The sequence below is a fragment of the Chelonia mydas genome, chromosome 22 (genome assembly GCF_015237465.2).
Source record: "Chelonia mydas isolate rCheMyd1 chromosome 22, rCheMyd1.pri.v2, whole genome shotgun sequence".
NCBI classification, from domain to species: Eukaryota; Metazoa; Chordata; order Testudines; family Cheloniidae; genus Chelonia; species Chelonia mydas.
The window spans coordinates 18,226,511-18,240,173 of record NC_051262.2 but is presented as its reverse complement, the minus strand read 5'-3'; the positions used below and the strand labels follow the sequence as shown (position 1 = coordinate 18,240,173).

At 56.5% G+C, this 13,663-nt stretch overlaps 1 long non-coding RNA gene across 1 annotated transcript in view; it reads left to right on the top strand.

Moving 5' to 3' along the window:
* LOC122463550 overlaps positions 1–13,663 on the top strand; it is a 35,304-nt gene that overhangs the window by 13,077 nt on the left and 8,564 nt on the right. Inside the window, exons 2-4 of the long non-coding RNA XR_006287018.1 lie at positions 9,895–10,011; positions 12,251–12,284; positions 13,069–13,206. This is a non-coding gene — a long non-coding RNA (uncharacterized LOC122463550). The remainder of the gene's footprint in view (positions 1–9,894; positions 10,012–12,250; positions 12,285–13,068; positions 13,207–13,663) is intronic.

Here is a 13,663-nt window from a genome sequence, read left to right as displayed (position 1 = left end):
AAGCGCTGGGATCTTAGATTGTCAGCTCTTTGGGGAAGGGAACCAGCGCTTTGTCCTGTGTTTGCACAGTGCCCAGCACCAAGGGGTCCTGGGCCGTGGCTGGAGCTGCCAGCCATGACAATAACACAAGTAAATAATAACAATAACTACATGGGACATCACACCAAGAGCAGGGACAGTCCGACAGCTTTATTAATCTGGGGCTGAGACCTGCTCTCTGTAAGTAGGTGGCAGCAATTAGCACTTCTCCAGGGTCATAAGCTATAGCAGGGGTAGGTAACCTGCGGCTCGTGAGCTGATTGTCAGGGGTACTCACGCTGCCTGGGTCCTGGCCACCGGTCCGGGGGGCTCAGCATTTTAATTTAATTTTAAATGAAGCTTCTTAAACATTTTAAAAAACCTTATTTACTTTACATACAACAACAGTTTAGTTATATAGTATGGGCTTAGAGAAAGAGACCTTCTAAAAACGTTAAAATGTATCACTGGCACGTGAAACCTTAAATTAGAGTGAATAAATGAAGACTCGGCACACCGCTTCTGAAAGGTTGCCGACCCCGATCTATGGTTTGCAGACATGACGATGGATGTCCCCTGGAGGAAGATGAACATTTGGCTTGATGCTTGCACGCCTGGGAGAGCTTCTGCTTCGTCCTTCTGGTGCACTCTTTAGCATCCAGTGTGCAATCTCGCAGTTGTGCACTACAGGGCCACACAGCCACACATGGGTCTAGCGTCATGCCTGGTGCAAACTCCTCTGACTTCCCCGGACTTGCACTGGGGATGCCTTTGGCCTGTGGCTTTGGCACTTGTTAAGCCATGTGGTGTGAATCCTGCCCTAGGAGAAGGCAGAGCGAGGAGGACTTGCTCCCTCTCGTGATGGGCTCTCTCAAACAGCATGCTAGATGCCTAGATAGCTGTGTTCCAGGTCCGCCGAGCCAGCTCTTTTTCCAGCTGGGAGGGTCTCTCTTGTCCCAGCAGGTTTTGCAGTGGGGTAGGGAAAATGCCAGACTATTACCATCTACCTTAGCACCATGCTATTCAAGCTCTCCCTGGGGGAGCCCGGCTGCCCTTTCTTCATTGTTTGTTTTCCTTTTACACACTGTCAGGAAAACACAGGGCATTGCTACACTGGAGAGGCATGAGACTGCGCAAGGGAAAGTCACCTGCAAGAGTTTCACAGGGCAGGGCTCCCTGTGCTGAATTCCCTTTGCAGTGGGCAAAGAGGCATGATGCTCCTGGGCTCCTGGGCCTGGCTAAACTCCCTTTTCACCCCAACAAGGCCAGGAGGCCAAGGCTGGGAATACACTCCCCAAAGGTCTCATGTCTCCCTTGGGTGCTGCAGCCTCAGGCCCTTGGCACCTACCTGGCTGTCCAGCTGAGCCCTGCTCCCTGCACAGCCATGACTGGCCATTGCATGGGGGGGGCCCTGCTTCCATTCATTTGGATCCACCCATGCTACAAGTTTCAGCGTCCCATGGGGCAGCTCAAGCCTCAGGGGAAGGAGCCTCCTGTTATGGTTATTTTGGGGGCAGGCCCCCTGAGCACCCTGGCAGGTTTTCATTCCTCGCCCTGGGCCTTTGCAGGGGGTCTGTCAACCAATCTCTGCCTCTCGTGTGCTCCGGGCCGGCTGGTGAGATCAGCTGCATCCCCAGGCTTCCATTCCACTCCCCCCTTAGACAGGGTGGAAATGCAGGAGCTGTTGGGCCATGGGACCCTTAAGGGCTGTACAGAGCAGAGGGGCCCTCGACCCACTGTTACCCGGGGGGATCTCCGTTCTGTAAGGACGGTGCAGTAGAGTCACATCTGGCTGCCTGGAGTCTGCCGGGATGAGGCGATCCTGCTGAGATTTGCCCTGCAGGCCCCATAAGCCCAGGTGTGTGGGACACAAGGAGAGAGGAGGACACCCTTGGCCTAGGTAAAGGAAGGTGGAGGCTCCAAGGCTGAGCCGTGGCTGGGAGCCAAACTGCCACTGTCACCGCAGGGGATATTTGAAGAGTGGCTGTGCCTTGTCGGGCAAACACAGAGCAGGTTGTGTCAACAGGGGGGAGAGACTGAGGCAGAGCCAGGCGGATGGGCTGAACAGGACAGCCCTGTCTCAGCCAGCACTGCTTTCCTCTCACCCTCAGGAAGATGATCTGCCCACCTGGGTGCATTACATAAGCTGTTCCCACGGGTTTGGGGACCCAGGAAATAGATGGATCCCAAGCCAGGTAATTAAACGGCATTTCCTCTCTCCCCTGTTGGGCTGAGGTAGCTCATTAATGATGCTGTTGGAGGAGGTGAAAGATTTAGAGCATTGGCTGCAGCCAGGCACCCTCTCTAATCTCTGCTGATGCTCCTCAGTCCTGACCTGCAGCCCCCTTGCTATTCCAGCCCGGGGCTCCCTGCCCCCCACCTCTGCCAGTGCACCTCAGTCTTGTTCTGCTACACTCTGGATGCAGGAGATTGCATGTGAAGACTGCTCCCTGTACCACGCAGCACGGTGGATTTTGTGATGCAGAGAGATTTCTATGCGGATGATGCACTGAAACACCAAACTCTTTGTGCTTGTGAGCTCGGCCCTAGGTTTCCAAACATGCTGAACTGATGCATGAAATTAGTGACCCAGGAGCCCCTAAATGAGGCCTGTCAGTGCTGGTGGATCTGGTGGTAGACCCGGCCCCCTTGGTTTGCTGTGCAGGCTTGCACTTTGCACAGACCATTCTCTGGTCATGTACAGCAGCAGTCAGAAGGCCACAGGCCCTGTATTGCTCCGGGGTGGAGCAAGAACATGCTCAGTTTGCAAGTCAAAGGATGGCTTTTCTCCCCACTGGGACAGCAAACTCCATCCAGGCTCCAAGCCCTGCTGAGCCCCTTCTGCTCTTCGCATCCCCCAGGAAAGGTTCTGTCCGGGGTGCTGGCCTGGCTGCTCTGTTGATGATGCGTGAGGCGGAACAGAACCCAGCTCCCTCTGCTGTATCCATATAGATTGGTCACCGGAGGGAACAGGGAGCAGGTCTGATTCTGAGATGCAGGGAGCGGAGCTGTGGGGTCAATAGGTGCCATTTTTACCTAGCTGCTTTTCTAGCAGCATTGCACTATAGGCCGGTTTAATTCAGAGAACTGGCTGGGTCCAGGAGCTGGTAACAGAGTTGTCTCACTGATTCCAATCCAGGCCCTGGCCAACAGGGACTCATGATGGCTGCTCCCCACGTAGGCCCAGTGCCACACTTCGCGTCTTTCTGGTTGTGATGCAGGTAACACCTGGCTCTGAGGAACTCTGGGCTTAAACCAGCAGTTCCTTTTGTCTTGGCCAGCACTGGCTTTTAGTCCCTGCCTGCCGGGGGGAGTGCAAGCCAGCGCCTTGAGGCAAAGGCTCCACGTCTTCCTCCAGGCGTCCGGAGTAATGATTCCTGTCAGGCTCCATACCTGGCTGACTTGGAGGCACAGTGGGGCAGGGCGGTGCAATGTCCCACTGTCAAGCACTTGTGCATGCAAAGCCCAGATCAGAACAGACTTGGTGGCCCATTGTGGCTGTTGTGGTGACACACTGAGACCAGGGACTGGGGTACTCAGTCTCTCTCCTGGCCCCCAGCACTGCAGTGTCTGAGCATTTGGAGGCCTGCTGCTCCCCCGTTCCAGCTGCACTTGGGGGCTGTGCTCAGTGGATCCCTGCAGTTTCCAGACCGTGCTGTCCACGTTCCCAGGTGAGGAAGAGTAAGCGGCTGTGGAGCGGGTTCTGTGGTGTGTGGGGGTGAGGAGCGCCCATGCATAGCCACTCTGTTTTATGCCCTGCTTTGCCTAGCCATGGGCAGGAAATCTGGACTCTGCTCCAACAAGTTCCGCCGGTGCCCTCTGAAAGCAGCGGGGGTGTTAGACAGCACCAGGAGCCGCATCTCCACAGTGCATTAGCTGGGTCTCACCGGGCTGTGCAAATGTTACCTGGGATCTAGCACATGGTGCAGACACTGTGATCTCCTGGGGAAATGTTCTCACCCCAGGGGCATTTTTATCTAAATTGAGCTTGCTTGTTAGGTCTTCGTCTGCTGCCCCTGAGCCACGGTGTGGGGATCTGACCCAGACACAAAGCTGTTCCAGGCTACCCCGGAGTATTCCAGTCCCTGGGTGGGTTCAGAGGCCACAGAGCAGTCTATGGGGAGAGAGCCCTGAAATCAAAGCGACAGGGCCACTTTACTATGCTGCATGGCAAGAGGGGCTGGAAGGTGGCACGGATGCTCCATGATATTGACAAACCCTGCAGGCATCTTTCTCGGGCACTGTAAGAAGCTGTGGCCAGCTAGGATGTCACAGCGTCACCGTGTGGTACATTGTGCCTGATTATAACGTCACGGGGCAGAACTCAGCTCCTCCTGCTCTGAAAGCATAGGCCCCTAGGAGAATCTCCCTTAGCTGTCAGCTGCATTGGGGTCTATGACACACCATAGAACAGTTCTTATTCCTGCCATTAGCACACCAGCCAATGCATTACTGTACTTTTCACTGACCAGACAGTGGGAAATTCTTGACTAGAGATTTGTGCTTGCCCAAACTGGCTAGTTGGGGTGTGTGACTGAGTGACAGCATCGCTGACCCCAGCCTGATCTTGAGATGGGTTGCAAATTCATAGGATTTATATAATAAAATGCATCATATAGTGAAATCATTAATAGTTACGCCAATGTCATATACAATTATATACAGCAGTTATATACAGCTATACAATATAAGGATACATAAGAAATGGAACAATAAATAATAATTTGGGTTTTGTTTTCTTGGCCTTCTGGTTTCTGAGCCTTTAGGGGTCATGTCTCCAAGCTCTGCTCTGAAAACACAAGGGTTAGAAACTTGCTTTTTAAAAACAGGAGGTAGGAAAGTCTCCCATCATCACATGACTCCAGCAGCTGGGGTTTACGAAAAACACCCTACACCACTGGCTTTCAGCCTGTGGTCTGCGGATCCCTGGGGGACCGCAGACTGTCCAAGATTTCCAAAGGGGTCTGCACCTCCCCTCAGAATTTTTAGGGGTCTGCAAATGAAAAAAGTTTGAAAACCACTGGCCTACAGAGCAAAAGTTGGCAGTGCTGGAGTTGCAGAAAACTGCATGGTGCTGGCAATGGCTGTGTCTAACCACGCTTGTTGCTGGCAGGCTTCCTATTCCATTTCTTGACCAGTACAGTCAGGGATTTTCTGTCTGAGAGCTGTGCTAAGCAAACCGTGCACCAGTGCTGATCCACAGCATGGATGTGACTGTTTTGGAGGACTCTCTTATACCATAGTCATCCTCCACATTTGCAGTTCATCTATTTATAGGAGCTTCGTGGCACTCCTGGTTTGATCGTGCTTTGCATATGGGCCCAAACCTCGTTAGAGCTGTGTTCCAGTCTCTGTATCAAGGGTTAATGGCTTCAGTGCCGTGTCTGTGGGAAAGCCATTGCAGGGGTGTGGCTGAACTGGGTGCTAACTGGGCAGCGGGTGGCGACTGCAGGGCTGAGGCTGGCATGGCAGGCACAGAGGAGGTGCTGAGTTCCCTGAGCCCAGCTGAAGTGGGAGGCAGAGCTTGGTGTCTGAACACTGGCACCAGCTGTGTTAGCTCCGAGGAGACGGCTGGTACAGAGACCGGTGTAGCTGTATAGACCTCACGCGTCAGTGAAGCGAGAAGAAGCCTGTAGTAGATGAGGCTCAGCGGTATGCAGCACAGCGCCTGGGTTTTGTTGGGCTGATAGCACTTGTTGTTCTCTGCAAACTGCTGCCCCTGGGCAGCTCTTTATGGAGTTTTGACTGTGGCAGGGCAGAGGCAGTCACCTGTGAGCAGCGTCCCCGTCCCTGCTGTGATGCGAATGCACGGGGGCCTTTCTCTCTCATGCAGCCCCTGCACCTCCACCAGCAGTGGCCCTGTGTCGAGCCGCCCGGTGCCCTGTTGCTGGTCGCTCTCTGTGCTGGGGGGCTGCCTGCCTGAGGGATGAGTGCCTCTGGCAGCTAGGGGGTTACCACTCTCCCGAGCAGGGGCCTGGCACAGTTGAGGGAATGACTCAAGCTGGGGGCTGAGATCGCCGAGCCCGCGGGCGTCTCCCTCGCGCTGGGTGTGTGGCCCAGCTGCCCAGGCTGCGGGTAACAGCTGGCTCGGGGAAGCCCCCCGCAGTCCCAGGCTCAGGCTGTGGGCAGTGCTTTGGCACCTGCGGCCATCAGCGGGTCCCCTTTGCCTGCCCTGAGCTCACCGGACCCATCAGTGTCACACGGCCCAGGAAAACAGCTAAAGTGACGCAAAGAGCTGGGGGGTGCTGCTCGGCTTTGCCCACAGAGAGCCCCCCAGAGCCTGTGGCTGGCCCAGCACTCACTGGGGTGCCTGGCTAGCAGGGAGAGGGGGCTAGGAAGCTGCTCTTCGGCAGGGGATGGAGCCCATGATTGGGGAGACCCTGGGATACACACTGATTGTATGGATAGCTCGGCCCCAGGGTCCCTGGAAATGGGGTGCCCGCTGCAAGGATGGGGGCTGTGGCACTTTAGCGCTAGACAGGTGGGGCCATCGGTTCCTTCCAGAGGCAAAGCTTTATGCTGCTGAAGTATCTGCCCCAGCCCTGGGATGAATCGTCGCCACTGGGTTACCAGAAAGGGGTGACTCCCCTCTGAGGCAGAGGTCAGACCGCTCCCCCTTCTGCTTGCAGGGGCGTTTTTTATCAAAGGGCTGCTGCAGGGGCCCCAGTGCCCTGCCCGTGTCCCCCCACTCCATGTCTGTGCCCCCAGCCCCGCAGCAGGATGGTGCCCTCAGAGTCGGGGGCGAGAGGGACATTAGAGCAGTGGGGATGGGACGGGACAGCATCGAGGTGGGGCGTGGCTGGCCTGGGGCTCCTTCGATTCTCAGGGTGGGTAAAACTTCCACTGGCACAGCAGGACATGGCCGCTAGAGGGTGCCGGCTGCTCAGGAATTGCCCTGCCCAAGGAGACACGCTGCTGTTCGCTGCACTAAGGGGACTGATGCATCACGGAGCTGCCCTACATATGCCCTAACGCATTGGGTCTGGCTTCCTATGCCAGGAACCGAGCCGTGGGGGGAGTTAGGCCCTGCTGAAGCTGAGAGTGGCAGTGAAAGGTAGTCCAGGGGGGCCCTCAGCCAGGCCCAGACTTCAGCCGCTGACGCTTGCAGGGCCCCAGTTGGCTCCTGGGGGCGGTGCGGTGAAGCTGAGCAAAGGGGCTGAATCCCAGGTGGACCCAGGAGCCTCCCCAGAGCGCAGGGGGCCCAGTGCCCGAAACACTGGGCAGCTCTGCCCCACACATCTGAGTGTGTCCAGGGCTGGCTCAGAGGCTGCTGCAGCAGCCTGGAGTTTTGTCTCTAGCCCCTGTCGCCCCCCATGATGATTGTGCTTTCACAACTCTCGCCTCACCTTCCCGCTTCTCGTAAACCTGCCGGAGACTGAGCAGCCTTGGCCACGGGGGCTGCTGGGGAGCAGAGGAGAGCAGGCAACCACTGGCTGCTTCCCCTGTGCTGCGGACCTGTGACTGCCCTGTCCGGGGCGAGGGAGGGAGCAGGTACCGCTCCTGCCCTGGGCTATGGGCATGCAGGCAGGATTGGAGCTGACTTGTTTGGGCCGAAACGTGCAGACTCAGGCTGACAGACAAATTGTGCTAACTTGTGTTGATTGAAATGCAAATTAAACGTGCTCCCGGCCCTTCTCCCATGGCCGGACCATGGGCGTGGCAAGGGGCCTGTCCCAGGAAGGGCAGGCTCACCCCTCTGAATGAGCGCCCATGAGGACAGAGGGGCCAGGGGAATCCATGGACCCCACAAGGCTGCATGCTGTACTGTGCGGGGCAAGGAGGCTCTGCCCCCTGATATGGGGGCCCCACAATCCTTGCCCTCCCTGCTGCTCCCCCATCCAGCCAGGACATCCCTTATCTGGGCTCAGCACCAGGCCCTTCCCCATGGCCGTGTCCCAGTCTCAGCCAGGTGCAGCAGGGCCTGGCCATGCCGGGAAGGAGTTGCAGAGATGTGAGTGAGCAGCCTGAGCCCAGGGGATCCTCGGGCCGCCCAGAGCCGAGGTCAAACCCGGTCACCTCCTGGCGGTAAATGTAGGCCGGGAATAGCCAGGAATTGGCAGCTCCTGGGTCCTGCTCCTGCGGAATGAGGAATCCTGTTTATGGCCAGTGCAGCTTCCTGTTTAGACTGAAGGCAGAGAGTCTCCTACGCTGCCCAGACTCACTGTGGAGACGTCACACTCCCTTCCCGGGCCAATTTTCCAGCACGGGGGTTGTTACACCTGCAAATATCCCCATCCCACTCCTGCCTTTGGGGTGAACGTGGGGGAGCTGCAAGCAAACATGGCGCCTTGCACTTGCCAGTGCTGGGCTCCCGTCTCCCAAAGCTCCCGTCCCTCCTTAGCAGCACGGTGCGTATGACGGGCGTGCTGAGAGGCCGTGGTTGAGCCAGGGCTCCATGGTGCCAGGTGCTGTGAGAGACCGTCCCTGCCCCAATGAGCTCACAGTTTAACTAGACAAGATAAAGGAGGGGTGGGGAGGCCCAGCATGGAGAGGAGACTCTTGCTTCTCCATGGGAGTCATAGGGAACAAGCAGGGAGCCAAGGGTATTCCTACCAGATACCCTGTGTCACTGCTGCAGATACTAAACTGGGAGGAGAGGTGGATACGCTGGAGGGCAGGGATAGGATACAGAGGGACCTAGACAAATTGGAGGATTGGGCCAAAAGAAACCTGATGCGGTTCAATAAGGATAAGTGCAGGGTCCTGCACTTAGGACGGAAGAACCCAATGCACCGCTACAGACTAGGGACCGAATGGCTCAGCAGCAGTTCTGCGGAAAAGGACCTAGGGGTTACAGTGGACGAGAAGCTGGATATGAGTCAGCAGTGTGCCCTTGTTGCCAAGAAGGCCAATGGCATTTTGGGATGTATAAGTAGGGGCATAGCCAGCAGATCAAGGGACGTGATCGTTCCCCTCTATTCGACATTGGTGAGGCCTCATCTGGAGTCCTATGTCCAGTTTTGGGCCCCACACTACAAGAAGGACGTGGATAAATTGGAGAGAGTCCAGCGAAGGGCAACAAAAGTGATTAGGGGTCTGGAACACATGACTTATGAGGAGAGGCTGAGGGAACTGGGATTGTTTAGTCTGCGGAAGAGAAGAATGAGGGGGGATTTGATAGCTGCTTTCAACTACCTGAAAGGGGGTTCCAGAGAGGATGGATCTAGACTGTTCTCAGTGGTAGAAGAGGACAGGACAAGGAGTAATGGTCTCAAGTTGCAGTGGGGGAGGTTTAGGTTGGATATTAGGAAAAACTTTTTCACTAAGAGGGTGGTGAAACACTGGAATGCGTTACCTAGGGAGGTGGTGGAATCTCCTTCCTTGGAAGTTTTTAAGGTCAGGCTTGACAAAGCCCTGGCTGGGATGATTTGATTGGGGATTGATCCTGCTTTGAGCAGGGGGTTGGACTAGATGACCTCCTGAGGTCCCTTCCAACCCTGATATTCTATGATTCTATGATATTCAAGGATCATTGTCCTGGACCCACTGAGCCAGTGGGGGTGTGGGTGTGGGGGGTGGTCAGACAGGAGAGGACTTAGTTTCTTTAAAAATGAAAGCTGGGATTCTCCCACAATCCTGTGACTCCAAGAGCTGGGGCTTTAAGAACAACCCTGGATCCCTGAGACTCAAGAAGCCCCAGAGGGTTGGCTCCACTGTGCCATGTTAAGTATTGTCTACATAGCAGTAGTGCCGTGCACAATCTCACCATGCCTTAAGAAGAACAGCGCAGCCGGTGACCTGGCAGGGAAGGGCTCTGTAGCCCACCCCAGTCTCCGGGACCCATCTCCTTGCAGCACTGAGCACCAGAGCTCCAGGTCACCTCCCAGCACCTTGGGAATGTTCCTTGGCAGAGCATGTCCTGTTTCTGACTTGCAGGAATCGAGCCCATCAGCATCCTCGGGCTTATCCTGGGCATCAGCCTGGCCTTGCTGCTCCTGGGCATCTTTGGCTACACCGTTCTCAAGTGGTACCTGAGAGGACCAGGCTGTCGTCGTAAGTATGGGCCAGTGGAGAAGGCCTTAGGCAGAGGCAGATACTGAGCCTTTAGCAGAGGTCACAGCTACCACAGTCCCCTCTGAACATCTCCATGTACGGTCCCATGTCTGACTCTGAGCCAGGGCTGCCCCCGAGACAATGGGAGCTGCTGATGGGACAGTGCCCTGGTCAGAGAAGGGGCTCCCGCGGGACCCCGCACAAGGATTTTACATTTGTGTCTCCAGTGCCAGACCCAAGCCAGCTGTGTGGCACAGCTGGTGAGTCCCTGTGCTGCCGGGCATTGCTGAGTGAGACAGGGAGCGTTTGTCCCACCGAGACTAGGGCCAGGAGCGCAGCATCCGGCGTCTGTCCCCTGCTGCATGATGCTCTCGGACTCAGAATGGTGGACAGCACCTGCCATTTCCCGTGTGCACAACAAGCTACCTGTGGGCAGGAATTGCTCCAGTCTTGGGAGGAGGCAGCAGACAAGCAGCACCCAGCATCAGCCAGGATGTTATGGAGGTGGGAGGTTTTGGACAGACCCCAGGGCACCCAGCTCTGTCTTGCAAAGCTGGATCTTTAGTGCCCATGCAGAGCAGACGGGAGCTTGGCTTTTCAGATCTTGAATCCCAAAGACTCCCTGAGTGGAACCCTAGCTCTCGAAGGGCTGCCTCTCTGTGTGATCCCAGGGTGCGGCCTCCAAAGTGCGTCAGGAGAGGCCAGTGCAGCTGTTCCAAGAGGAGCGCTGGGTGCATTCGGCTTTGGGAAGCTCTGTGGCTGTTCCCGGTGACTCAGACCAGCACACAAAGGGAGGAGCTGAACTCCTATAGTCCGCTAGCTCCCCACTCATGCAGCGCGCATGAGCCCCAGCCAGGGCCCTGGGCACCCTACCAGCCTGCCTTGAAAGCAGCTGAGCTCCCGGAGCCGGAGCCCATTTTCAGTCTGTTCGAGAATGTCCCAGTGCTGCATGCTGGAGCAATGCCTGTCAATAGCACACCTGCCTGGCCTGGACCAGAGAAAAGGGGCAGGGTTAAATGAACCTGAAAGGTTTCAGAGCAGAGAAACTCCTGGACTTTATCTATCCCCACAGAGAGCCTCCACGCGCAATTTCACCAACTAGCAAGGATCCAGGACAACAGCATGGCTTGTTTTCAGACAAAGGCAAACCAGGCTGGTGCTGCGGATAGCCAGAGGGGCTGAACGTGGTGAATCAGCACAGCCTCCACTTCATGCCAGTCAGCTGCCCTGGTTGGCATGAGCTCCTGGCCCCGCCTGGCAGGACAGCTGGCAGTTAGAGGCTGGGACCATCCTAGAGCAAGCTGGCGGGAGCAAGGGACCCCCTGGGTCAGTGTCTGCGAGCTAGAGACCAAAGGCCTTGAGTCATCGGGCTCCTTAGGAGGGGTGCTGAACTGCATGTTTGGGGCACTGTCCGGCCCAGCCAGAATGCAGGGCCAGATCCTCAACTGGTGTAAATCAGCACTGACATTTGCACCAATGGCACGTTTACCCATTCCATTATCCAGAGAGGCCTTTTGCAGGTAAATGGGGAGCTAAAGGTTCCTGCCCTCTGTACTAATTTACACCCCGCGCTGAGAGCAGCAGTTGCTCTGTTAACTCGTGCTTTGCTCAGAGTGTGCGATGGCACACACGGCTGTGGGGCTGACCCGTTGTGTCCACAAATACACGGACTGTGCTACCCTTATTGTCCCTTTAGCCACACCGAGGGAGAGAGTGAGGGAAAGCGAGGAACAAATGGCCTCTGGTCTGAGTTAGCAGCCTCGTGGCCACAGCCTCAGTTGGGTAGATCATCCCCAGGGAGCTGCTGTGTGTGATGCCAGACACCCAGAGGTCAAGCCAGAGCTCCCATAGCTCAGCTTGTCCAGGAGCATGGACCGCCCTGGGTTAACGGGCAATGGGGTCTGCAGGGTGGTTAGAATGGGGCTTGAGGCAGGCAGGGTTCTGGAGTGGAGGGGTCACTGTCTGTCTGTGCCTAGGGAGCTCCCCTCCACACATCGCCACGCCCCTTGTCCGGGTCTGTGGACACCGTTCGCTCTCGCTATCTGATATGCAGCGAGACGCACAAAGCAGGCAAGTCAGGACAGTGCAGGCCAGGAACGGGCAATTCTCACCTACTGCTTCCTAGTGCCCTGTAGCTACTCCATGCCGTGGATAGGGGTGCATTGTGTAGTCTGCAGGCTGCAGCCCTTCTCCATCCCCCTAACGGTCTCCTCTCCTCTCTCCCTTTTTTCCTGCCCAGGCCCTAATTTTGTTTTCAACCTGTATCACATCCGGTGAGTATATTTAATGCCCGCTGGCAGGCGTGTGTGGTGAATTGCCTCAGGTCTCTCCTCGGGGCAGGAGTGGGGTAGTTCGGCAGTTTTCCCCAGTGTTATCTGCTAAGCCAGCCAGAGGAGGACAGCTCCCCATCATCGCTCTCACTAGGCAGAGTCAGAGAGCCTGGTTATGCTCTGGGGGGAGGAGTGGCCAGTGCATCTGTGTGTCTCTGCCCGGTGCTCGGTGGAAGAGTTAGGCTTGGAGGAGGTGCTGGGCTCTTCCTGCTCTTGCCTTTTCTGTGAGTGTCCCAGGAGCGGGGCGGGAACAGAAGTGCAGGGTCCATTACTCTGCTAAACACGCCTCGTGCCTGCCTGTGTCAGGCAGCAGCCCAGACGCAGTGCCGTTCGCTGACTGGTGGGAGCTGCATTTGGGGCTGCAGCCCCATGCCAACAGCTTCCAGATTTCAGCTTCCAGAGCCAAGCCCAGTGCTGACTCAGCTTCAGACCCAAACCCTAGGTGGGGTCGGGTCTCTGCCTCTGGACTAGCACATCTGTAGCATCTGGGTGACATGGGGCCCCTCAGCCTGAGATGGAGATTCCAGGGATGGGATGCTGGGGCCTGTCGGGGCACTTCTGCTTGTAACACAGGTGGCTCGAGTCTGCTCCATCCAGGATAACTATCTGCAGCACTTGGGCTTCTGAGGACTTGTCAACGCAGCCCCTGGTACAGACAGATCGTGTGTGTGTATTAAGGTCCTGGAGCGGCTTCATCAGGCATCTGCCTCTCTCTGGCTCCCTTTAGCAGCCTGAAGCCTGTGGAAGTGGAGCTGGCCCCGCCGTTCACAGTCAGCGGCTCCATGAGCGACATGGGAAGCGGCTACATGCGGTTCCATGACAGGAACATGTGACGCTGCAAAGCCAGAGGTACTGACGCTGCAAGGTGAGGCTGCAGCGGTTCGTTCCCTCCAGGGCAGGGAGCAGGGGCGGCTGATCATTAGCCGTGGGCGTCTTTATCTCAGACCTTCCGAAGAATCTCAGTCTGATTCAGTTGCGACATAAAAAAGTCTCTTTGAAACTGGGGAGGCGTGTGCCACTCATAAACCTTGGGTGGGGCAGTCCCCTTTCCCCTGCAGCTCTTTTCTCTGCAGTCTGCTTTCCTCTCCTGCCTTCCCCTCTGATCATAGGCATGGGCTTTGGGGAGGGGCCGTGCTCCCTGGCCCAGGCCAGGTGAGTCAGGGTGGGAGAGGGCAGCTCTGTACCTGGCTCTTGCTTTTTCATGAAATATTACAGCCCACCCTCAACTCACTGTCCCCTTAAATGGCTGCACAGGACAGGCCTTGCGATCTGTGGGCCCTCAGCCACTGGGCCAGAAGAGCAAGCAGCTGGAGCTCCCTCTT